At 51.6% G+C, this 26,395-nt stretch overlaps 1 long non-coding RNA gene across 1 annotated transcript; it reads left to right on the forward strand.

The window, feature by feature from the left end:
• Nucleotides 1-839: 839 nt before the first annotated feature.
• On the forward strand, nucleotides 840-1,984 carry LOC140682133 (uncharacterized). Its single transcript, XR_012053396.1, has 2 exons — nucleotides 840-1,328; nucleotides 1,531-1,984. It is a non-coding gene; the product is annotated as an uncharacterized lncRNA (long non-coding RNA).
• The last annotated feature ends 24,411 nt before the right edge of the window (nucleotides 1,985-26,395 follow it).

Here is a 26,395-nt window from a genome sequence, read left to right on the forward strand (position 1 = left end):
ATGGTCCCTGCCCAGTCAGCATATCTGGCTGGACTCCAAAAAAGGGGTCTCCCGCATCTGTATGTTTGTTGGCCTCCTCAACTGCCAACCGTTTCCATTCCCTTTCAAACATGAGGAATTGAGAAGGTGTCAGAAGCAGGGATGCAATGTTAGACGAATCACTAGGACAAAGCACATCTGCTGTGAATATATACTGAATGATGTTCCTGGCTGCTTCTGATCTGATCCCATAAGTGGTGACTGTCTGCTTAGCTGACTGTAGGATTTTCCAGTCATGGGGCTCCCAGATGGCATTCCCATTAGACACTATGACAGGACAAACCAGGGAGCTGGCAGCTTTCCAGTCACCGTCTAAAAGAGCATCTTTCACAACTGACGCCCATCGGGACTGCAAGGGATTTTTTAAAACTGCTGGCGATGCCAATTGCTGTCCAGTGGAAGGTTCCACTGGTTGAGCCTGACGATTTGAAAGGGTGGCAAGGTGGGCTATTTTTTCCTGTAACGTATTTGGTCTTTGTATCTTGTTCTGTGATCGCGTGTCCCTGCTGCAATTGACAACCGGAAAGTCTGGCTCTGAGTCGTCAGAATCTGAACTCGGTGGGAGTGGGCAGTGCCGCGCCACGGTGGTGGGGTGGGAACTGGCATTTTCAGGGCTGTGCTCTGGTGTTGTTTGGGTGGCTACTTCTGCCACTCCGCTAGCATTGAGGTGTCCAGCCCCTCCAAACCGCGCCAGGCTGCTGGCCGCGGCCGCTGCCGCCGGCGGGTATCGGCGGGCCGCTCCTCTGTGTTTGCACGCAGCCGCGGCAGCCGCAGCCGCTGCCGCTGCCGCTGCGGGGGGGCGAGGGGCCGACGCCGCCCCGCTCCCGTCTCCGCCCTGGTCTCTGCCTTGATCTCCGCCCCCGAGTTCCTCCTCCTGACTCAGCCCTGTTTCGTCACCAGCTCCGCCTGCCTCCTCAGGTGTCTCCCCGCCTCCCAAGGGACCCGGGAGGGTCACTTCCTGGTCTGCCGCATTTCGCGAAACCGCCGAGCTGTTAACATCCGCTGCTCGGGAGCACACTTCCGCTCCGGGCGCGGCCGCATCCCCGCTCCGTCTCGCGCCGGCCGGCCCCGCGCTGCCCAGCTCCGTGCCGCCCTCCAAACGAGCGACAACATCTCTGACAGAGGGGCTGACTGGGGCTTTCTGCCCACGCACTGGCCGCATATTACAAACATTAAAGAATTTTTCAACCTGCTATGGCTTTCGCGTTTCTATTTGTTCTGCTGTAGACTGCTCGAATGCTCGAATGGCAGCTTCCGCTGCCTCTTTCTCCGCGGCCATGCTTTGTAAGGTATGTGAAACTTTCTTCCAAACACCTCCAAGCTCTAATAGTGTTTTCTTGTCCTTTTTGCCCTCTATCACTGCATCCCAAAGCAGCTGGCCCAGCTCTCGCCACTCGGTTTCACTAAAAAGCAGGGAAGGTTTTTGCAGCTTGCCTTTGCTTCTTGCCCAAATGACCAACTGTTCTAAATCGGCTTCTTTAACTTTTTCAGCTCTCTTTGAGAGAATATGAAAGAGCAGCCGCACTGAAGCCTGTAAATCTCCATCCATGGTGAACTTTCACCCTCTCTCTGTCTCCGCGGCTTACCTCACCTCCGCGGGCTGCTCCGCTCTCGCTTTTCTTCGGCAAGGCAGCAGCTCCCGCTCCAGCTCTCCGGCCCCGGCCACGTCCACACCCGCCGTTCGGGTCCTTTGTGAACGCCGAGGTCTTCCCACTGCTCCAACGGACTCTCGCAAACAAACAACAATGCGAAGAGTCTTTTTCCTCCCGTTGGGAAACGGCCCAATTCGGAGTTTGGAGACTTCTGCTCCGTTCCACCTGATCCCCGTTCACAAAAAGTGAATTTGGGATCCCGGTCCCGTCACCATGAGGCGATTTGGACCTAAATTCCTGTCGCGCGACTCAAACCTGACTGCCCGTTACTCTAAAAGTAATTTGGCAGCCTTCTCGGAGCCTCCTGAGTCCCTGGTCCGGGCGCCACTTAAAGCCAGGGAACCTCAGAAAAACGGAAAGCTGGACAAGACAAACGCAGGTTCAAACCAATGTGGTTCATCAAGCGTTTTCCGTTTATTCAAAATCAGGCGGTAGTTTATATAAGCTTCTATATAGTTTACAGAAACAAAGACACTCTGATTGGTAGGCTAACATTGTTTACCTTTTCCTTAAAACGGTCTGCACTGTACACCATAAAACCTATACTAGTTCACCCCCCGTGGTCCCCACAGTACTTTAAGACTATTTTCTACCTGCGCCGCAACCCTGAATTTCTAACTGCGTCAGAGGCTTTGAGGGCCCCACCAGGCCTCAATCTGAGGCCTAGCCTGGAGTAGCTCAACTTTCACAATTCATGCCCTCTTTCTCTCAAAAATGCTGTAACAATGTATAATTGCAAAGGACTCACAACTCATGGTAAGTTTATACAACCTAACTACTGAGGATGAAAAGAAAATTGATCCCAGGGTTTGGCACATTCCGGGGGAAGCTGGAAAATTAGACATAGAACCAATTCACATTGAAATTGAGAGACCAGAAGACCCCATAAGCGTAAAAAAGTATCCCATCCCCCTAGAGGGAAGGAAGGGATTGAAACCAATAATCGAGGATTTAATAAAAAGAGGCACTTTAGAGCCCTGCATGTCAAGACATAATACACCTATATTGGCAGTCCAAAAATCAGATGGTAATTATCGGCTGGTACAAGACCTAAGAGCAGTAAATCAAAGAACAAAAACCCTATTTCCCACGGTCTCTAATCCATATACTTTGCTGAATAATGTGTCCCCAGATGACAAGTGGTATAGTGTGATCGACCTAAAGTATGCCTTCTGGACTTGTCCCCTAGCTGAGGGAAGCCGTGATTATTTTGCCTTCCAATGGGAGGACCCGGACACACATAGAAAGCAACAACTAAGATGGACTTCTCTTCCTCAAGGGTTTGAGGACTCACCAAATCTCTTTGGTCAGGCCCTGGAAAAGGTGCTTAGCGAATTTGTGCCAGTCCAGGGAACCAAACTATTGCAATATGTAGACAACTTATTAGTAGCTGGCTCTAAGGAGGACAAAGTAAGGACTGGAACTATAGCTCTGTTAAACTTCCTGGGAGGATGAGGGTTGAAAGTTTCAAAGTCTAAATTACAATTCAGTGAACCTGAAGTGAAATACTTGGGGCATTGGCTGACAAAGGGGAAAAAGAAACTAGACCCAGACTGGGTGGCAGGGATAATTGCATTGCCCTCTCCCCAGACAAAAAGAGAAGTCAGGCAATTGCTGGGACTTTTGGGCTTTTGCAGACAATGGATCGAAGGGTACAGTGAAAAGGTAAGGTTTTTATATGACAAATTTACCACGGACAGACTTAAGTGGACTAAAAAGGATGAAAAGAGCTACAGAGGATTAAAAGAAACCCTCATGGCAGCTCCAGTATTAAGTCTCCCTGACCTAATAAAAAAGGCCCTTCCAGCTCTTTGTAGATGTGAGCAACCACACTGCCCACGGAGTTCTGACCCAGGACTGGGCGGGGGCCAAAAAACCAGTTGGATATCTGTCCAAACTCCTGGACCCTGTCAGCAAGGGGATGGCCCACCTGCTTACAAGCAATTGTGGCAGTGGCAATATTAGTAGAAGAAGCCAAAAAGGTAACATTCGGGGCTTCATTAACCATTTACTCCCCTCACAATGTGAGAAGCATCTTGCAGCAGAAAGCTGACAAGTGGCTGACAGATGCCAGGCTCCTGAAATATGAAGCTATTTTAATCCATTCCCAGGATCTGGAGCTAAAAACTACCCCAGCACAAAATCCTGCCCAGTTTCTGTTTGGGGCAGTCCAAGGGGATCCTCCCCATGACTGTGCTGAAATGGTAGAACTACAGACCAAAATACGACCTGATTTAGAAGAAGAAGAACTCGAGGAAGGGGAGAAATGGTTTGTGGATGGGTCTGCCAGGGTGATAGACGGGAAAAGAAAGTCGGGATATGCAGTCATAGATGGGAGGACGGGAGGGGTGGTAGAATCTGGGCCCCTGAGTGCAGAGTGGTCAGCTCAGGCCTGTGAGCTGTATGCAGTATACAGGGCGTTGCTGGGTCTTGACGGGAAAAAGGGGACAATTTTCACTGATTCCAAATATGCATTTGGGGTGGTGCACACCTTTGGGAAAATCTGGGAAGAAAGAGGTCTGCTAAACACACGAGGAAAGGGATTGATTAATGAAGAAATAACTAAAAAAATCCTAAAAGCCATTAGAGGGCCAGAAGCTATTGCTATAGTCCATGTAAAAGGACACCAAACCGGGATGCAATTCAGGACTCAGGGGAACAATTTAGCAGACAAGGAGGCAAAATGTGCTGCTTTGCTAAAGGTAAGTGCCCCAGAGATTGAAAAGGGGACGCTCAGGAATTCCCCCCCACCCGTCTGAAAAGGAGATAGAGGCTTATCGGAAGATCGGGGGACAGTTAGAAGGAGGTAAGTGGAAATTACCAGATGGGAGGGAATTGTTGTCAAAGGAATACACTAGGAAGATTTAAAAAATATTATACCAACAGACCCACTGGGGGGCCCGAGCTCTGGCAGAGCAGTTCCTGAAATTCTTTGGCTGCAAAGGTATATGTGAATTGGCTAAACAAGAGGTGCAAGGGTGCGTAACTTGGGAAAAAAGTAATAAATCGTACAAACTCCCAAAGGTGAAAGGGGAGTCATCCAGCAGCTTACCGGCCTTTTGAAAGGGTCCAGGTAGATTTCACTGGTCGGGAAACCCAAATTCTTATTAGTCATAGTAGACAAAATAACCCACTGGGTGGAAGCTTTCCCAAGCTCCCGGGCTACAGCCCAAACGGTATCAAAAGTCTTATTAGAAGAAATTATACCTCAATATGGGTTAGTAAGCTACATTGATCTGAACCAGGAGACACATTTCACATCAAAGATCATCAAGCTATTAGCAGATGCTTTAGGCATTCGATAGGAATACCACACCTCATAGCACCCTCAGAATTCTGGGCCACTCAAAAGAATTAATCAAATGTTAGAAGCCCAATTAGCCAAATTGATGTTAAAAGCAAATGTCATAAGTAAAATACATCCCATTAGCGTTATTAAACATAGGAACTATGCCTCATTCTGAAATGGGATGTCCACCTTCTGAAATGTTACATGGGATACCTTATACCCATAGTATGCCTGTAGGGCATCCGGGAGTAAAGAATAGACAGATACAACCATACCTAATAGCATTGAATAAGAATCTCAAGGGGGTGATCATGCAACACAGCACCCCACCCCCCCTTAGACTTTTTAATATATACAGCAATAAGTAAAATACAGCCTGAAGACAAAATACTGGTAAAAACATAAAAGAGTCAACATTCACGCCTCACTAAGAGGGACCCTATATTATCCTTTTAACTACAAATACTGCTATACAAACTGCAGAAAAGAAGCAGACACACGCATCAAGAAGTCGATCTCCAGGACCGGGCACCAGAGTGGAAAATCACCTCCCCCCCCCCACAAATTTGAAGATAACCCTGCCCGGCCAAGTAAAAAACTGAGAGCATCTCTATCAAACGTTCTTTGCCAGAAGTGTAACTATTTCTCTTGCAAATACTGTCATAAAGTTTAAATTGTTCATTACTGACTTAAATCAAGTGGGTTGTGTGGGAAGTGCTCTGAGCAGGAAGAAGACCTGACTAGCCGTTTTCTGGTAATAGCCACAAGGCTAAGATTGTTCTAATTAGATTCAATAATCTAAGTTTTAGGTTTTTTTTCTTTTTCTCATATCAAAAGGGATTAAGGGGGAAATTACAAACAAAAAGCTAAAATTATTATTGTTGAGTGTCATAGGTTGAACAACATACCCTGCAGTGCAGACACTAGTGAACTACACCAGTGAGGCATTTTTAAACAGGGTATGCGGCTCGGCCTTGGTATGAAACCACAGACAAAGATTCCTGCTGCCAAGAAGATGGCTCACCCCACCGCTGGATGCACCCCAGTGGGCGCTGGGAACGGCAGAGGGATCCCAGGAGTGGAAGTAGTCCCGGCGAGCCTGAGCCTAACCTCGTGCCTCAGTAACCTCCCCAATCCTGAGAAGGGGGAACTCAGTGATAAATACCCAGAAGAAATCGCCTCTTACCTCATAGAACTGCAGCAGGGGTAAGCCTAATAAATGTTGTCTTGACACAAACACTCAACAGGGGGTGTACAAATTAAAAGGGAAATCAAAAACATACCTTGAAAATGGACAGTCAGCTCATAAACCGCATCAAAAGGGCACAGATAGATATAGTTTATAACAGATATATTAGTACTACATGGGTTAGAAAAAGCAAGAGTCTGTTTTGTAACTTATTTTCAAGCTAATTAACCGTGTTATAACCCAAATAAATTTTGTACGTGTATAATAGGGAAAATGTACTGGATGGGTGCTAGATAAATGAGTAATTGAGACAAATAAAAGAAAGACACAAACCCACAAATCTTACCACAGAATCCCAGATGAAGACTAAAATTTAAGGAATTAGAAAATATATATATATAAACTCTGTAGTTTTATATCGAATAAAATAAAAATAGGGCGCAAATTAATAGGTTAATATAAAAGGTGGGGATTGTTATGTGTAGTAGATGTAATTTGCGCCATTTCTAATATGATATATGTGATATTGAATATTTGTTAGAGTATACATGTTTGTATTAGGATTCCCCCCCCCCCCCTCCCCTCACAGGCGCAGGTGAGACCGGGTGTAGATTGGAAACTGATTTTCAAGTAAGAAGGTACAGCTCGCCAGGAGATGGGCCATGTCTGGGGAGATACAGAAACCCCAGGTGCTGCTTGTTCGCGTAAACGACCTGAGATGGATATCATGGAAATCCTGAGGCAGATACATGTGAATACAGCGTTCCTGAATTCCTGTAAATTTCATCGAGGGATTCAACAAACTCCGGATACTGAATTGTTCTCCCTCATCACCAAAAAAGAAAATCTTATTATCATATGGACTCTGAATAGAAGAAAGGACTGATTGCTGAAATCTTGGCCTCAGGCGGAATTTTCCCTATAAAAACCGCTTGTGCCAGGATAGAGGTGTGTGGGCATAGAGGAAAACCTCTGCTGAGGCTGACCTCTTTGTTGCACACCCAGGGCCGACCCAGGGCTCATCTCTGTTCTTTCCTTGTGGCTGGCTAGATAAAATCTGATTGCAAAATAAATATTTTATTTTTCATATTAATTTGGCTGGACAAATTTTCCCTTATAACACATACGTTCTGTTGTATGTCAACTGTTTCCTTTAATCCCCTGGCATCTTTGAGTCTGAGCAAGGCCTGAAGAAATTAGCTTCTTCTGATAAGAAGCCATAAATTCCTCTCCTTTGGAAGATTTAGGTGTTCCTCAAAGCGAATATCTCATCCTTTAAAAAAAAACTTCCCCCACATACATAGTCTCTATTTTAACATTATGTTGTAACCTAAAACTACACTTAACACAATATGTAAGATAATTAATACAGCATAATTTTCAAACATTACACATCTAATATTCACTGTAACATTTGCGAAAAGCCAATCATAAAATATGCATTTTTCACAATTACCATACTGTAACTCTTCTGCATAAAATGCTACACTTGTTGCGAACAAAATCCTAAAATCTACACAAACAGAACCATACAATCTCAAGAATCAAAACACCATAATGTGGGGGAAGAACCACACAAACCCACTGGGAAACTCACTGGGAAACCCACCAGGAAACCCACTGGTGACACCTCCCAAAGCGTCCACCCTTCTCAACACAACACAGCACAACAGCACACAGTAAAATTCCAGGAATCAAGTCCGAACCACTGGGGCAGAGGAAACCCCCCCCCCGTCCCCCCCTCCCCCGTTCGTCTAGCCACTGTTAAAATGAACACAAATCACCACCTTTAAACACAGTAAACGTCCTCACCCACGTTTCTCCACTTGTTTCACTTCTCCATGGGGCACTCCCTGCCCCCACAGCTTATCCCAGCTGGCGCCTTGGGCCTCACTCGGCCGCTTCGGACAGAACTTCTCCCCCCCCCCCCCCCCCACGCCGCAAGTACACTCGCTCGTTCCCTGGTTCACTTCCACACACTCACATGACTACAAACACATTAACCACACAATGTCCGGACACCACAAGCACACAAACTTCGGGTTCACTCGACTCATCCCCAGAGTCCCTAGCGGCCACTCTATCGGAACAGTGAACTCGTCTCTAGCCCAGCCGCCCTATTGGCCGGGCTGCCTGCAGGCACAGGAACGAGGCTGGGCACTCAGACGTCTCTTGAGTGACTTACCAGCAGTCCTGTCTCTCTCTCCCCCCAGGGCCCTCTCAGTACATACCGTTTATCCGCACACCAGCAGGTCAGTAGGTCGTTGTCTGTCTCTGCAGGTGGCAAGCCGAGGCAGAGGAGAGCCCCTCCAGGGAAATTCCTTGGGGTGCGCCAAGGGGTCCACTCCCCCACTGCCCCTGCGAGGACAGAAAAATCCTCCTGCCTGGCTAGCCATAATGAAATGCGGATGAAAATCAAACCCCACAATTCCAATAAAGATTTGTAGGGAATGGGTATGTTTATTCACAACACTGTGGACGCATGTCAGGACTCATTGCCCTTTAATGTACATGCGTACCTCTGAGAACTCCCGATCCTTTTTTATTACCCTTACTAATTTCCATATGAATAGAATTTCACAATAGGTTAATGCATATTCATTCTGCTGATTTCACATTACACTTACAGCTAGTTACGCTTGTACTCAGTTTTTGTGAGAAAGTACAGAAAGGACTCCTGGGTCACTCTGCCCTGTCTGTTTTAAAGTCCAAGGAGTCTTTCTTGTCTCTTATCTTTTTGTGGGGAAATTTGCATTCTTTCTCCTTAGCTGGGGTGGTTCTGCTAGGGCTGCAGTCACCAGACTAAACAGCATATTTTGCAAGCTTATAGTGGCACATTTTACCTAAATCCAAATGGATTTCCACCATGTTAAATTTTCACTGTGTCTCACCTGTTCCATAATATCAAATGATCAGTGTTGCCTTTATGAAAGACAAACGGCGACCTGGTTCCAAGAAGACAGCACGGCGGCCCGGCCTGTCCAGACCACTCGGGCTAACGACAAAACACGCAGACACCAATTTGGTGGACGGTCGAAAGCCTTTATTATCTTATCTCATGGGTTTAAATAGCCTTGGGGGTCTTTGCTACGTCAGAGGGGGTTGGTAGGGTCTCTAGGGGTTAGTCGGGAGTGGAAAACTACTGGGTTAGGTGTGGTTACATGCTTTGGGGTTAATAGATAACGTGAAGCAGGGAGAAGGGGGAAGGGTCTCTCTTTCCGTCACATCCCGTGATCTTCCGTTCGCCTGTCCCTATCTACCACATCTCCCCTCCCCTTATCATATATAAAATGAGGTAGTTGTAGATATAGGCACTGGAGTGAGGTACAAACTTGTAACTTGGTAAGGAAAAGGTGGTTTGGTAATACCTGAGTAATTTTCGCAAGGCGAGTCTTGAAGGCTTTTGCGACTGACTGTGTTTGCAGTTTTTGGTTTACAGCATTTGTTGCTGGCCTACGAACAGAATGTTCGCCCGTTCTAGACGGGCCTGAACAAACGAGACTAGTTTGTTCAGCAGGCATGGTCCTATGGTAACAGCTAAAAGCAGTATTGCCAGTGGACCTACCAGGGCGGAAATTAAAGTGGTGAGCCAAGGTGATCGATTGAACCAAGATTCAAACCAGCTCTGTTGGGTTTCTCTGTCTCTCTTTCTCTGAGCCAGTCTGTCTCGGAGTTCTGCCATGGAGTCTTTAACAACTCCCATATGATCTGCATAAAAGCAGCACTCCTCTTTCAAGGCTGCACACAGTCCTCCTTGTTGCATGAACAAGAGGTCCAGCCCTCGCCTATTTTGTAAAACTACTTCTGAAAGCGAAGAGACTGATTTCTCTAGATAGGAGATGGATTTCTCAATCCTCTGCAGGTCCTCGTCAATGGTCATTTGCAGCTGAGAGAGGCCGTGCTGCTGGGTTGCGATGGCTGAGACACCCGTGGCTGTGCCAGCTGCTCCCAGGCCAAGCAGCATTGAGATGGTTATACCTGTGATAAGTTCTCTTTTGTGGAGTCTGTCAGGTTCCTCGAGAAGGTGGTATATCTCTTCGTCTGAGTGGTACAGGACCCTAGGAACAATCAGAACTTGGACACAGAAGTCGACAGAGTTATTAAATTTGGCAAAGAACACACAAGGACTCACTCTGGATCGCTGGCAAACCTACATCCCAGATGCGGATGGGACTACCCACTTATTGGTTTCTCTGTTGGGCTTGACAACTTTAGTGCAGAAGTTGCCTTTCTGCTTTGCTAAGGTTGCATTGCCAAAACATCTGCCCTGTCCTGTGATTTGACTCAGGGTGATTCCTCTGCGGGGAGTGTCCCATCTGCACTGGTGGGGGGCACTGGCTGTGGAGTAACTGAAGGGAGTGTCTAAAGCAATGCCTTCGTAGAAAGGGGGTTTAACATCATAGCAAAGCCAACAGGAGTTAGTCATGTTCGGTTTGGTTTCGCTTAGGGTTAGAAAGGTAGCTTCTAAACAGGTTGGCTATGTGGAACACAAAGGATGGGGTGTTCGCTGTGGTGACCTCTTTGAACACCTTGTCACTTGAAAGATGTTGCATGACCCACCCAAATGGCTGGTGAGGGTAGTGTCCTGGGTCGGCTTGTCCCCCGGCCACAAGCCCTATCAGCAAAATCGCATAAAGACACTGTGCATGTCTGGGTCTCACCGCCGTGGGACTCTTGGGTTTTGTCTGGCGGTTTGGTGGTCTGTCATCTTTCTCTGGAGCAGGGGTGTATGCGTCACGGGGACGGTCCACGAGCATGTCCTGCAAACAAAACTCACAGCTTTTCCATTAGGTTCGTTCTGAAGGTCAGTTTTATTGGCAGCAGTGGGTGTGTGGCAGTGGCCCTTTCCTCCCGCAGCTTTAACAGGATCCCCGTGGGCGTGTTTGGGGTGGAGGCGCCGCGGTGGGCTGCCGTGCCGGCTGGGGGCAGCTCACCGCGATGTGACCAGCCTCACCACACTTGAAGCATGCCGTGGCACTGGTCAGGGTGTGGACAGCTCCCTGAATGGGCGTCAGGTGCTCTTCCCTTACTACATGTCTGATCATGTCAACCAGGCTAGATCCGGCTGGCAGGGAATGTAAGATATCCTTGGTGACAGAGTTGCACTGCTGGCGCAGGCAGTCAGCTACCACGGGGCCCTTTGCCTCTGCCGGCAGGGTAGAGGAATCTATCGCTGCCTGCAGGCGATCCACAAACTGCGTGAAGCTTTCGCTCTCTGCCTGCCTCACGGTAGACCACGGCGCCGGCTTAGCCACGACTCGAGAGGCTGCGCGAATAGCCTCCCTGGCAGCCCGAGTGGTCACCCTGACCTCCTCAGCCTGCATCTGCGTGGCTTGTTGCTGCGGCGTGATCATATCATCGTGCTTTCCTATTAGTCTGGATAAGTTCGATCTGTGTAGTGGCTGCCTCGCGCCAGATGCTTGGGCTAATAGCTGCCTACAATTATCCTCCCATTCCTGTCTAAACACGATCATTCCCGCACCATCAAGTATCATGCGACCTATTCGCTCGATATCAAAGGGAAGCAGGTCGTCATTACTAAAAAGACTATCGATTAAAGTGGAGACTATGGCCGAATTGATTCCTTTTTCCGCAATGGCTTCGACAATTGACTGTACATCTTTTGGGTTTATCGGGGTATATACCCTTTGTTGGTTCCCCTCCGGGCCGGTGAGCCTCACCGGGAAGGCTTGTATGGAAGCCGCTGGGGACCATTCAGCACAGGCTATTTTTATTTCTCCCCAGTCGGTAAACTGGGCTGGTTCGTATTGTAACTGTTTTTTGGTGCGGCTTAGAGCTTTACTCGGTTTTGTATTTAATCGCGTTGGCTTTGTTTTCTCCATCTCGGAGTCCCAGCCGGCTTCCATCAGCTCTTCCGAGCCGGCGGGGCTGCTGCCGGGCTCTGAGTTGGAAGTCGAATGCCAGCGCACTTCCGGGGCTCGGTGCCTTTTTGTCCGGCTCCGAGCTCACTCCTCCCCGCGGGGGTGGCGCGGCTCCCGCCCCCCCGGCTCGCCCTGCCTCCTGCAGGGGGAGGTCTCTCCCTTATATGGTAGCAGCCTCAGGCGCAGCTGCCGATTGGCTCTCTGCCATCTGCCGCTCTCCTCCTCTTTCTCCCGCGCACGCGCGTCCCTGAAACCGCGCAGCTCCCAGTTTTTCGCGCCGAAACCGCCCACGCCCCGCCCCTCTCCTTGGCGGCCAGCGCCATTTTCAAAGGACTGAGGTGGCAGCGTGGTTTGGATCTTTTCCCAAGCTGTGGTTTCTGCGACTCTGGCTTCCACTGCCAGCTCCTGCCAGAAGCACTCTGCGCGCCGCTGTACCTCCGGCAACGGGCCGCGGACTGGCGGCGGCGGGACGGACCGCGAAGCCGCGGTTTTTCGGGGGGCTTCCGCGGCGGGGGTTGGGCTCTGATCTGAGGAGGGAGGTGACGCGCCGGGCCGCCCCGGGTCTCCGTTCCCGGGCGGATCGTCCTCAGGGACGGTCTGCCCTCCCGCCCCCACCCTGAGCCCGGGTCTAACTAATAAACACGCAAGCGCTGCGCTCCACGTCTCTTGCTCTTCTATTGCTCTGCGCGGGGCTTTCTCTACTTTGCCCCATGCTTTAAGGTTCTTGCCGCTGTCTGAGGATTTCGTGTCCTCGGTCAGCGTGGCTGTGCATTTTTCCCATTTTCCTGGATGTATAACATCCACTGGGCAGTCAGTCGCCCCAAGCTCAAGCAGCCTCGCTATAGCAAGATAAAAGTCTTTGAGCTTACACTCGTGTAGTAGTAGGGACAGGCGAACGGAAGATCACAGGATGTGACGGAAAGAGAGATCCTTCCCCCCTTCTCCCTGCCCCACGTTATCTATTAACCCCATAAGCATGTGACCACACCTGTCTCAGTAATTTTCCACTCCCGACTAACCCCTGAGACCCCACAACCCCCCTCTGACGTAGCAAAGACCCCCGAGATTATTTAAACCCACGAGATGAGATAATAAAGGCTTTCGATCGTCCGCCACATTGGTGCCAGCGTGTGTCGTTAGTCCGAGTAGCCCGGGCGAGACCGGGCTGCCGTGCTGCCTCCTTAGAACCAGGTCGCCAGTTGTCTTTTACAAAGGCAACATATTTGGTGCTGAAACCTGGGAAAATTCGCCCGGGTGACGGGGTACGCCTGGACAGGAGCAGCGGCCGGAGCGGTCAGACCGTATCTTGGCGCAGGGAGACGTCCCGGGACCCGCGAGCGTCATGGACAGTATCGCCAGGGTCGTGAGTGTGAATTATAAGCAATGGGGTATCGAGTGTGAGCTCAAGGACTTTAATCTTGCCATAGCAAGGCTGCTTGAGCTTGGGGCAACCGAATGCCCAGTGGATGCCATGCATCCGGGAATATGGGAAAAGTGCACAGCCACGCTGGCCGGGGAAACAAAATCTTCAGGCAGTGGCAAGAGCGTTAAGGCATGGGGCAAAGTAGAGAAAGCCCCGCGCAGAGCAATAGAAAAGCAGGAGATGCAGAGTGCGGTGCGTATGTGTTTATTAGTTAGACCCGGGCCCGGGGCGGGGGCGGAAGCACAGACCGTCCCTGAAGACGATCCGCCAGGGAGCGGGGACCCGGGGGGGCCTGGCGCGTCAGCCCCTTCCCCAGATCGGAGCCCAACCCTCGCCGCGGAAGCCCCCTGAAAAACCCCCGCCGCGAAAGCCCCCCAAAAAACCTCCGCCGCGGAAACCCCCTGAGAAACCGCAGCTTCCCCGTCCGTCCCGCCGCCGGTCCGCGACCCGATGTCGGAGGCGCAGCAGCGCGCGGAGTGCTTCTGGCAAAAGCTAGCAGAAGAAGCCAGAGTTGCGGAAGCCGCGGCTCGCGTGGAGATCCCGGCCGCGCTGCCACGCTGCCCCTTTGAAAATGGCGCTGGCTGCCACGGAGATGGGCAGGGCGTGGGCGGTCTCGGCGCGAAAACCCGGGAAGTGCGCGATTTCAGGAATGCGCATGCGCGGGAGAAAGAGGCGGAGAGCGGCAGAGAGCGCGGAGCCAATCGGCAGCCGCGCCTGAGGCCGCTGCCATATAAGGGAGAAACCACCCCCTGCGGGAGGCGCGGCAAGCCCGGGGGGCGGGAGCGGCGCCACCCCCGCGGGGAGGAGCAAGCTCGGAGCCGAACAAAAACGCACCGAGCCCCGGAAGTGCGCCGGCATTCGACTTCCGGCTCGGAGCCCGGAAGCAGCTCTGCCGGCTCGGAGGAGCCGGCGGGAGCCGGCCGGAACTCCGAGACGGAGAAAACTGAACCAACGCGATTTAAGACAAAACCAAGTAAAACTCTAAGCCACACCGAAAAGTGGTCACAATACGAACCAGCCCAGTTTACCAGCTGGGGACAAATATCCTTTTGGGGCTGCGGGAGAAAAGGGCGTCTCGCCAAAGAATGCGAGTCCCGGCCCCAGGGGAAAAGGACGAGGGAGGGAGCGTGCGGACCGCACCCAGCCTCCTCCCGCTGCAAATATGAGGCGGGTCATCTATGCCAACCCCCAGTGGGGAGGGGAGCCCTCATACCCCATACCCCTACAGGAAGCAGCCAACTTCATACCCCCGCCAGCGAGTCTCGCAACACAGCCTACAGCACCTTTGTACCCACCACCACCGCAAGCAGCGCCTGTGCCGCAGGGTCAGCAGGGGGCGCCCCAGAACGGGACCCCTGGGTGGCCCTGGCCCTGAAAATAGGGAAGGAGTCCCCGAGGGTGTGGGGGACATGCCGCCTCTATGGCAGTCGGGACCCCCACGTAATAGGGCTTCAGTTTTGGGCAGACACAGGAGCAGACTGCTCGATCCCTCCCCAAGCACTATGGCCCCGACACTGGCGGTGCAGGGAGGTCCCCCCAGTGAACGGGGTGGGAGGGCTGTCCCGAGCTTGGAAAAGCACCCAATTGGTAGCTATAACGCTGCATACAAAGAAAGGGCCAAAACGGACAGTAGCAGTCCACCCCTACATTTTACAAAACTCTCCACCCCTGATAGGAAGGGACATCCTTGCTATGTTAGGAGTCAGGATTACAAATTTATAATGAGGGCCACTGCTGTACACCCACTGCTGCCAATCAAACTGACTTGGAAATCACCAGACCCCATATGTGTTGAGCAGTGGCCCCTGTCAAAGCCTCGAATGACAGCCTTGCTGGAACTGGTCGACCGCGAGCTACAAAAGGGTCACATAGAACCCTCCACCAGCCCGTGGAACACCCCTGTATTTGTAATCCCCAAGAGATCGGGAGAAGGCTACCGCCTCATCCACGACCTGAGGAAAGTGAACAAGATAATTCAGCCCATGGGTCCAGTTCAGACACTACTGCCCGCGAACTCAGCCATACCCAAAGGGCAGCCATGCGCAGTGCTGGACATCAAAGACTGTTTCTTTTCAATACCCCTGCATGCTGAGGACAAAGAATGGTTCGCCTTCTCTGTCGTGTTCCCGAACGGCGAGCGACCTAACCTCCGCTTCCAATGGAAGGTGCTACCTCAAGGTCTTGTGGACAGCCCAACCATATGCCAGATCACCGTGGACAGGGCGCTGATGCCAGTCCGACACTCCCACCCTGCCGCAACCATCATTCAGTACATGGACGACATCCTCGTCGCTGCACCATCAGCAAGCCAACTGGATCACCTAGTGTCCACGATCACGGAAACCCTCCAGGCCAACGGTTTCGAGATCGCGAACACGAAGATCAAGAGAGGACCGTGCGTGACCTTCCTGGGGGTGGGGATCACAAACTCCTACGTGACCCCACCCAGGATAAAGGTCCGCCGAGACATCAAGACCCTCCACGACATGCAGCGACTCGTGGGATCTCTGCAGTGGCTCCGCAACATCGTCCTAGTTCCTCCAGAGGTCATGGATCCCTTGTATGACCTCCTGAAAGGAAAACACCCCTGGGACCCCAAGGAGCTGACGCCGCAAGCAACGAAATCCCTCGACTTCATCGAACGTCAGATGTCCACTAGCCTGCTTGCCAGGTGGAACCCAAGCGTACCGCTAGATTTATACGTCCACTTCACGCAGAAGGGAGGAGTGGGAGCACTGGCCCAAGGACCTTCCGAAAAATCCCAGCCGATCCAATGGGTGGTCCTTGGAAGACCAACTCACGCATTTTCCCCAGGAGCTGAATGCGTTGCTAACCTCGTCATGAAAGGCAGGAAGCTCGCCCTGAGACACCTGGGAATCGAGCCGGCAAGGATCCACCTCCCCTTCCGCAAGCAACCAACCATGGAGTCAACTGCGATATCGGAGCACCTGGCCCTCGCTCTCACTGGCTTCGGAGGAGAAATCTCCTACGCCACCAAACCACCTTGAACCCAGCTACTGACCATTGTCGACATAGATGTGCCACCGAAGGTCATGGACCGACCACAACCAGGACCAACGGTCTTTACAGACGCCTCCTCCATGACTTCTACTGCAGCAGCAGTGTGGCAGGCAGGAGAAACATGGCATTGCGTCAAAACATGTGACCCCACGCTGTCAGTGCAACAGCTGGAAGCAGCAGCAGTGGTCTTGGCGTGTGGACTCTTCCAAGATGAACACCTCAACATCGTGACAGACTCTATATTCGTGGCAAAGCTCTGCCTAGCCATGTCAAGACCAGGTGTGTCAACATCCACGACGGCCTCCATGCTCGAAGAGGCACTCTCCTCACGCCAGGGCACCGTGTCCATCATTCACATCAACAGCCATAACCCAGTCAAGGGCTTCTTCCAGACTGGAAATGACAAAGCAGATGCCGCAGCAAAGGGAGTGTGGACGTTGCAGGAAGCCCGTCAACTGCACGAGTCGCTCCACATCGGAGCCAAAGCACTGGCAAAGAGATGCGGGATCTCGACAGCAGACGCGAGACACGTAGTGGCCACCTGCCCCCACTACCAGAAGTCACCCCTATGGACCGGTGGAGTCAACCCGAGAGGCCTCAAGGCTTCAGAAATCTGGCAGTCAGACTTCACTCTCTGCGAACTGCTGAAGCCCCGAGCATGGCTTGCAGTGACAGTGGACACTTACAGCGGAGTGATCATAGCGACACAGCACCTCAAGCCCAACTCCAAGGCCACAATCCAGCACTAGCTGACAGTTATGGCATGGCTTGGCATCCCCAAGCAAATTAAAACTGACAATGCTTCCAATTTTATCTCCAAATCAGTGCAGGAATTCGCCTTGGTGTGGGGTATCACCTTAGCGCAGGGAATCCCATATAACAGCATCGGACAGGCCATTGTTGAGCGAGCAAATCAGACCCTAAAAGCCAAGTTAGAAGTATTGGCAAAGGCAGAGGGCTTTGCCAGTTCCATTCCCTCAGGAGACCAAACGCGCATGCTAGCAACCGCATTACTAGCACTGAACCAATTCCCTAGAGGAGATGAAGCAAACAGTCCCATTCGAAAGCACTGGGCCACCCAGACCCTAGAGGAGGGCCCACAGGTCATGGTCAAAAATGAGCTAGGCGAGTGGGAACGGGGCTGGAGACTGGTGCTTACGGGACGAGGGTACGCGGCAGTTAAAAAAGAGGACAGGATCAGGTGGTGTCCACTCAGGTCAATCAAACCTGACCTTCAGAATGAAATTAATGGAAAACTGTGAGTTTTTGTTTGCAGGACACGCTCGTGGACCGTCCCCGTGACACATACACCCCTGCTCCAGAGAGAGGTGACAGACCACCAAGCCACCAGACAAAACCTGAGCGTCCCACGGCGGTGAGACCCAGACATGCACAGTGTCTCTGTGCAATCCTGCTGTTGGGGCTTGTGGCCGGAGGGCAAGCCGACCCAGGCCACTACCCTCACCAGCCATTTAGGTGGGTCATGCAACACCTTTCAAGTGACAAGGTGTTCAAAGAGGTCACCACAGCAAACACCCCATCCTTCGTATTCCACATAGCCGATCTGTTTCCAGGACAACCGAAACTACGGCCCTCAAGCCCACACATCATACTCATGTACATATCTTACTGGTGCCCAGCATCCAACCCGGGGAAAAGGTACTGCGACTACCCGGGGTGGGGACATTGCGGATATTGGGGCTGCGAAACCATTGTTACAGATGCCAGACCATGGGGAGACGGGTGGCAACCGCAGGAGCCCGACAAATTCTTACATTTCACCTGGGCACCCTTTGGCTGCGGAGACCACAATGCACAGCCTAGATTACGGGGATGCGTAAGTTATAACATGACTGTCCTACAGCCAGATCACCCTAGCTGGGCCACGGGTAGAACATGGACAGTGGTCCTCAGAGGACCGAGGAGGTGGGTGAATGTGTGAATTATCAGGCTCCAGCCACCAGCACCTCGACCAGTGGGACCCAACAAAATTATCAAGAATGTGCTGAGAGGGAAAAACACAACCCACCCCAAAACCTTGCCCCCAAAAGTCACTGACACCCCGACCAGCCTTGCAGATACCCTCCAGATAGGCCACACGGCTGAGTCAGACCCAAACCCAATCTTTCGTATGCTAGAAGCTACCTTCCTAACCCTAAACGAAACCAAACCGAACCTGACTAACCCCTGTTGGCTTTGCTATGATGTTAAACCCCCTTTCTATGAAGGCATCGCATTAGACACCCCCTTCAGTTACTCCACAGCCAGTGCCCCCCACCAGTGCAGATGGGACACTCCCCGCAGAGGAATCACCCTGAGTCAAATCACAGGAAAGGGCAGATGTTTTGGAAATGCAACCTTGGCAAAGCAGAAAGGCAACTTCTGCACTAAAGTTGTCAAACCCAACAGAAAAACTAACAAGTGGGTGATCCCATCTGCATCTGGGATGTGGGTTTGCCAGAGATCCGGAGTGAGTCCTTCTGTGTTCCTTGCCAAATTTAATGACTCTACCGATTTCTGTGTCCAAGTTCTGATTGTCCCCAGGGTCCTGTATCACTCAGACGAAGAGATATACCATCTTCTCGAGGAACCTAACAGACTCCACAAAAGAGAAATCATCACAGGCATAACCATCGCAATGTTGCTTGGCCTGGGAGCAGCTGGCACAGCCACGGGTGTCTCAGCCATCGCAACCCAGCAGCACGGCCTCTCTCAGCTGCAAATGACCATTGACGAGGACCTGCAGAGGATCGAGAAATCCATCTCCTATCTAGAGAAATCAGTCTCTTCGCTTTCAGAAGTAGTTTTACAAAATAGGCGAGGGCTGGACCTCTTATTCATGCAGCAAGGAGGACTGTGTGCAGCCCTGAAAGAGGAGTGCTGCTTTTATGCAGATCATACGGGAGTCGTTAAAGACTCCATGGCAGAACTCCGAGACAGACTGGCTCAGAGAAAGAGAGACAGAGAAACCCAACAGAGCTGGTTTGAATCCTGGTTCAATCAATCACCTTGGCTCACCACTTTAATTTCCGCCCTGGTAGGTCCACTGGCAATACTGCTTTTGGCTATTACCATAGGACCATGCCTGCTGAACAAACTAGTCTCGTTTGTTCAGGCCCGTCTAGAACGGGCGAACATTCTGTTCGTAGGCCAGCAACAAATGCTATAAACCAAAAACTGCGAACACAATCAGTCGCAAAAGCCTTCAGGACCTGCCCTGAAAAAATTACTCAGGTTTACCAAGCCACCCTTTCCTTAACAAGTCACAAGTTTGTACCTCACTCCAGTGCCTATGTCTACGACTACCTCATTTTATATATGATAAGGGGAGGGGAGATGTAGTAGTAGGGACAGGCGAACGGAAGATCACGGGATGTGACGGAAAGAGAGACCCTTCCCCCTTCTCCCTGCTTCACATTATCTATTAACCCCAGAAGCATGTGACCACACCTGTCTCAGTAATTTTCATCTCCCGACTAACCCCTGAGACCCCACAACCCCCCTCTGACGTAGCAAAGACCCCTGAGACTATTTAAACCCACGAGATGAGATAATAAAGGCTTTCGATCGTCCGCCACATTGGTGCCAACGTGTGTCGTTAGTCCGAGTAGCCTGGGCAAGACCGGGCTTCCGTGCTGCCTCCTTAGAACCAGGTCGCCAGTTGTCTTTTACAAAGGCAACACACTCGATACCCCACTGCTTATAAATCACACTTACGACCCTGGCGATGCTGTCCATGACGCTCGCGGGTCCTGGGACGTCTCCCTGCGCCAAGATACGGTCTGACCGCTCCGGCCGCTGCTCCTGTCCAGGTGTATCCCGTTGCCCGAGCGAATTTCTCTTCCTCCCGGGTTTCGGCACCAGATTTGTTGCCTTTATGAAAGACAAACGGCGACCTGGTTCCAAGAAGACAGCACGGCGGCCCGGCCTGTCCGGACCACTCGGGCTAACGACAAAACACGCAGACACCAATTTGGTGGACGGTCGAAAGCCTTTATTATCTTATCTCATGGGTTTAAATAGTCTTGGGGGTCTTTGCTACGTCAGAGGGGGTTGGTAGGGTCTCTAGGGTTAGTCGGGAGTGGAAAACTACTGGGTTAGGTGTGGTTACATGCTTTGGGGTTAATAGATAACGTGAAGCAGAAAGAAGGGGGAAGGGTCTCTCTTTCCGTCACATCCCATGATCGTCCGTTCGCCTGTCCCTATCTACCACAGATCAGGTCCTACCTGTCACTATAGGACATGAGAAAGCACAATGCGAGCCACCTGCTATTTTGCAAGGTAAAAGAGGAAGTTTAGTTTCTGACTCCAACTTTTATACTTTTTCAAAGGTGACAGTGGATTGGAGAGTGATTGGGCCCCCTCTCCAAAGACATTGGACAAACCACTAGTACATCAAGTTTCTCCACCCCCATGAAGAAATGCAAAACAATATGTTATTTACAGAAATTGTGTGGGAAAGTTTTCCAACAGAATGTAAACTCAGAAGGCTTTAGAAAAACTTAAGAATCAGGGCGACGTCTCAACCTTCTTAGTTTAAAAGAAAAGGAAAAATGAATAAGGTTCAGTGTCTGTTCATGGAAGAATCATCAGAGTGATCACCCGCCGTCGTCTTCAACTGAGTCATCACTCGATGATCCATCCATTTGATGACTTTCAGTTTGGTCACGGCTTCTATGTTGCCCGTTGGTCGGATTCTGTCTCTGCGGTTGCAGATCAGGACGAACACACCTTGAAGGTACCCAGCGTACCCCAGTATCTGTGGATACACAAACATACCTGCACCCCGAAGCGATAAGGTCATAGGGACCTTCCCATTGTTTGGTGACTAAATTCCGCACTCGAACTTTTGCTCGAGGCTGATGTCCCTTGTCTGCAGCCTGCAATGAGAGATGATGATTTAAAATGTCAGGGTTATTTGAATTCTGCTGCACCGTAAGATGATTGATGGTGTACAATGCTTTCTCCAACCGACTGTGCGGGGTCTCACCCTGCATTCCCCGTTTTTGTTTTTGAAGAACCCGCTTCAGAGTACCATGAGTGCGTTCTACAATAGCTTGGCCAGTTGGAGAATGGGGGATACCAAACTTGTGTGACACACCCCACAACTGCAGGAACTGCCGCACCTGCTGTGATGCGTAAGCAGGACCACTGTCAGTTTTCACAGCAGAAGGTATGCCCAGAAGGCAAAGGCCTGCCTCCAGTGGGCAATGACATCACGAGCCTTTTCTCCAGTGTGAGCGGAAGCCCACATCACAGATGAGAATGTGTCCACCGTGACATGCACATACTTGAGCCGGCCAAACTCGGCAATCTGGGTGACATCGGTCTGCCAAAGCTCCATGGCCCTAAGGCCTCTAGGGTTTACCCCTGCTGGTAGAGGCGGAGCAAGTGCATGGCAGTCGTCACAGGACTCAACAATGCCACGAGCCTCTGTTGGCGTCAGCTGAAACTGCTTTTGCAGAGTATGTGCATTCTGATGGAAAAACCCATGCGATGCCTTGGCCTGTGCGAGTGTATCAGGCTGGGGTGCTACCCACGCCGGATTAGCCAAATTGTCAGCCCTCGCGTTACCTTCTGCTACAAACCCTGGTAAGTTGGTGTGACTTCTCACATGCAGAACGTAAAACGGATGAACCCGGGCCTGAATAGCACACCACAAGGTCTTCAGTAAATGAAACAAGGCAGGGTTACTGACCTCCTTCAAAACCGAGTGACCCAACTGCTGTGCGATGTCAGCCACATAGGCAGAATCCGTGACCAAATTGAAAGGTTCCTGGGAAAATCCCTCAAATGCCATAACAGCAGCCCTCAACTCAACCAATTGGGCCGACCCATCCTGATGACCTTTCAGAATCTTCCACTCAGATCCGTTCTTCCAAGTAACAATGGCCTTTCCTGTTTTCCCCGAACCGTCAGTAAAGACGGTGTGTTCTTGCACGGGTTCCTGACTATTTTTGGGCCGCAAAGAGATCTGCGTAGATTTTGCCACCTGCAGTAGCTTGTGGCTGGGCAAATGATAAGTGATCTGCCCTGAAAAATTTTCTAGAGAACTTTGCAGGGACACACATTGTGAAAAGCTCCAGTCAATGTCCTCCCGGGATATTGGGAGTATGATCTTTGCAGGATCCGCACCCATCAATTGCAAACACCGTTGCCGGCATTTGATTATCAACCGAGCAATCAACTCAGCCAATGTCGTTGCCGTCTTCTGCGACTGATGGGGCAGGAAAACCCATTCCAAGATGTGCAAGGGATCGGACCATTTGTCACTCCATTGACCAATGATACCTGTGGGATGCGAATCTGGAGTGGTAACGAACACAGTGACATCAACGCAAAGATCAATGCGATAAACCTGACGGGCAGAAACAGCCTGCTGAACCTCCTCCAGCACCTGACGTGCCTCAGGGGTCAATGTGCGAGGTGATTTTAAATCAGAGTCTCCTTTCAACCGATCTTACACAGGAGACAGTTGTGCATCGGTTAGTCCCAAGTATGGACGTAACCAGGTGATGACACCCATCAGTTTTTGAACATCATTCAGTGTCTTCACCAAGTGTGCAAATTTAACCTCCTGGTGTTGGATTGTCCGTTCCAGAATTTTGACCCCCAAATACTTCCAAGGAGATTGCTGTTGAACCTTTTCTGGAGCCACCTGCAGCCCATGAGCATGCAAAGCATCGAGCAACAGAGGCTGAATCCTCAGCAGCTCATCCTGAGTGGACGCAGCCACCAAGATGTCGTCCATATAATAATACAGACGTGCATCAGGAAACTGCTTGCGAACTCCAGACAAGGCACGAGCCACATACCATTGGCATATGACCTGGGAATTGCGCATCCCCTGTGGTAGAACTTTCCATTGATATCGCTGTGCAGGCTCATCATTGTCAATTGCTGGCACCGTGAAGGCAAATTTCGGTCTGTCATCGGGATGCAAAGGAATTGTAAAGAAACAATCCTTCAAATCCACGATGAAGATCGGCCAGCCTGCAGGAAGCATGGTAGGCAATGGCATGACCGCCTGCAATGTTCCCATGCCTTCCATGACGGCATTGACCTTCCGGAGGTCCTGTAACAACCTCCATTTCCCAGACTTCTTTTTGATGCAGAAAACAGGGGTGTTCCAGGGACTGTTAGAAGGCTCCAGACGACCCTGGTCCAGCTGCTCCTGCACCAATTTCCAAAGGGCGATCCGTTTATCTTGAGGGAGGGGCCACTGGTTTTCCCAAACAGGTGTATCCACCAGCCACCATATAGGAGGCGTAGAACACTCTGTGCCCTTTACTGCAGTGGCCCCCATCAAAACCCCGTCCCAATGCGCACCCCCCACGCAGACAGAACATCCCTCCCCCGGAGGTTAGCAGGAGAAGAAGTAACATAAGGCCTAATCCAGGCCGTCTGTCCCTCTGGGTTTGTGACCAGCACAGGACGCTGGCTCACATAACACCGTGCTGTTCCCCCCAGGCCTGCAACAGACGTCTCCGCTGGATCCAGGGGCCAGTCCGGAGGCCAGGCGGCAAGGGAGAGAACTGTGACATCAGCGTACTGTCAAGGAGCCCGCGCAGGCGGATCTCTGACGGTGTCGCATCAGGGATGGAGAGGGTACACAGCATCTCGGGACGGTCTTTGGTCAGGACAGCAGTCCAGTGAACTTGAGGCGGCCCAGTGGATCCAAAACCGCCATCACCTCGCAACCGGTCAGCCGTCCTGCGAACAGAAGACTTAAAAGGCACAAGTTGAGCAAGCCATGTCCCTTTTGGGATCATAACGGGGGGGTGGATGTGGAAACCATTGCACAAATCTGCCCTGTGAAGTCTGCATCAATGAGACCCAGGTGCACAATGACGCCCTGAAGGGTGGCACTAGACCTTCCCATAAGGAAGGCCCTCATGCCTTCACCCAAGGGACCAAAGGCGTCCAGGGGAACCTTGTGCACCTTGCAAGAGTCTAACACGACTGTTGCTGCTGTGCAGACATCCACACCTGCTGACCCGCAGGTGCTGGCGACAAGCTGGCCGAGCAGACCTCCACTGGCTCTGGGGTCTGGAGAGGAACTTGTGTCTGAACACGCCCCCCCTTCGCCCTCCGCTTCCCATTTCTCGGGCCCGTGAGTGCTTGGCCATTAACATGAACAGTCGCCTTGCAAACATCTGCAGGATGGCCTGGCCTTCCGCATCGGCCACACACATACGAGGGAATTTTTCCTTTCTGTGCTTTCTTCCCCCGTTTGGTGCTCGCCTGAGCAGCACCCTGGGGCTGCTGCCAGCCCTGCAGTGCTGCCCAGACCAGCTGTGCAGCAGCAGCCCAAGCATCCACCTTCTGAACCGAGGGGCCTAGGTCTGCACAGGCTGCTGCCATCTGTGAAAGTGTAGCCCCTTCAGGAAGAGCCTGTATGACTCTCTTGCATTCTGCGCTGCAGTGGATCCTAGCAAATCTCGCAAGGACCATTCGCCTTAGCTCAGGTTCTACCACCTGCCACTCTACCGAGGCAGTCAACCTCGATGCAAAGTCCATGAACGACTCATCGGCCCTTTGAACAACAGTCAGAAAGGGTTCCATCAGAGCAGCCATTTCTAAGGTCTGGATCACAGCTGCTAAGCCTAACGTCCTGCACTGCTCAAGCACGAGAGGATTGTATCCCGCCTGCCCCTGAGGATCAACATAATTGCCTGTGCCCATCAACATGTCAGCGGTAGCTACACGTCTGGGATCGTGCTGCCCCCACGTAGCAGTCTTCCGTAATGTGCTGGCCGCTAAAGCAGCCCACTTGTCCTCAAACACGTCAAATTTCACAGAGTTAAAAAGAGCCTGAGCCACAGAACTAATATCGGAAGGCGTCAGCAGGTCAGCAACAAGTAATCGGATCGTCTGCATAACGTCATCAGACCCAACACCATACTGTGCAACTGTGTCTTGGATTTCCTTCAACACCTTAAATGAAAAAGGCTGATGAATGTTATGAGTAACACCCCTGAGCACAGGGAAAGTGCCGTGTGCTCTTTCTCCCCCCTGCTTTCCCTTATCCCGGCTAGCTCCGGGAAAAAGGGGAGCGGGCAGATCTCCAGCTCCTCCCGCTTAGCCCTCGCGGGCTTTGGGCGGAGCTGTGTGGGTTGGAGAGCAAGCAGCGAACCCCACGGCAGTTTAATGAAGAGAGTCTTTCTCCGGGGGGCAGAATTCCGTTTTATTTTGATCCAATGGGGAAAACAATAATTCGAAGGGACCGCGGCTTGCCGCTCCAATGTTCGTCTGTGCCGCGCTGGCGAGCGGGGCGGAGCGGCGCGCACTGGAGCCGGCCGGGAGGAAAGCCCCGAGCGTCTTGGGCGGGGTGGCGGCGGCGTGTGCTGGTGCCAGCCAGGAGAAAGTGGTGGGTGTGCCGCGCTCGCGGATTAAGTACGGGACAGGGGAAAACTAAGGCAGCCAATGGGGTAACGCCATGGGGGGTCTGAGGGCAGTGGGGTACGGGGGTACATCCAATGAAGGACAGACAGGTGGAGGGTCCCAGGGCGTCTGCCTATCGCCGGGCATCCTGGGTGGAAGATTTCAGGTGGGGGGAAGGGATACCGAGTGACAGACAGGCATTTGGGGGTAAACACAGTGACTTGGCATTTCTCGGGGAAAACAAACCCACGGGGAGAGATGGGAAGACCCGGGGGGGATTGTTATATAACAGAGGGTACATGGAACAAACTTATGCATAATACAAATGTAATAAAACATAAAAACCACAACTCTACAGGAAAGCCTGAGGGCCCCCTGGTAAGGCTGCGTCATCCACCGTATCGTGTCCCGTGGACTCCGGGACAGTGGCAGCCCCTGGGCTGCAAGGCGGTGCAACATCACTGGACACCACGCCCCCCGCAGCATCAGCAGAGCCAGAGGAGCCTTCCTCTTCAT

Source organism: Taeniopygia guttata, chromosome W, assembly GCF_048771995.1.
Source record: "Taeniopygia guttata chromosome W, bTaeGut7.mat, whole genome shotgun sequence".
Classification (NCBI taxonomy): domain Eukaryota; kingdom Metazoa; phylum Chordata; class Aves; order Passeriformes; family Estrildidae; genus Taeniopygia; species Taeniopygia guttata.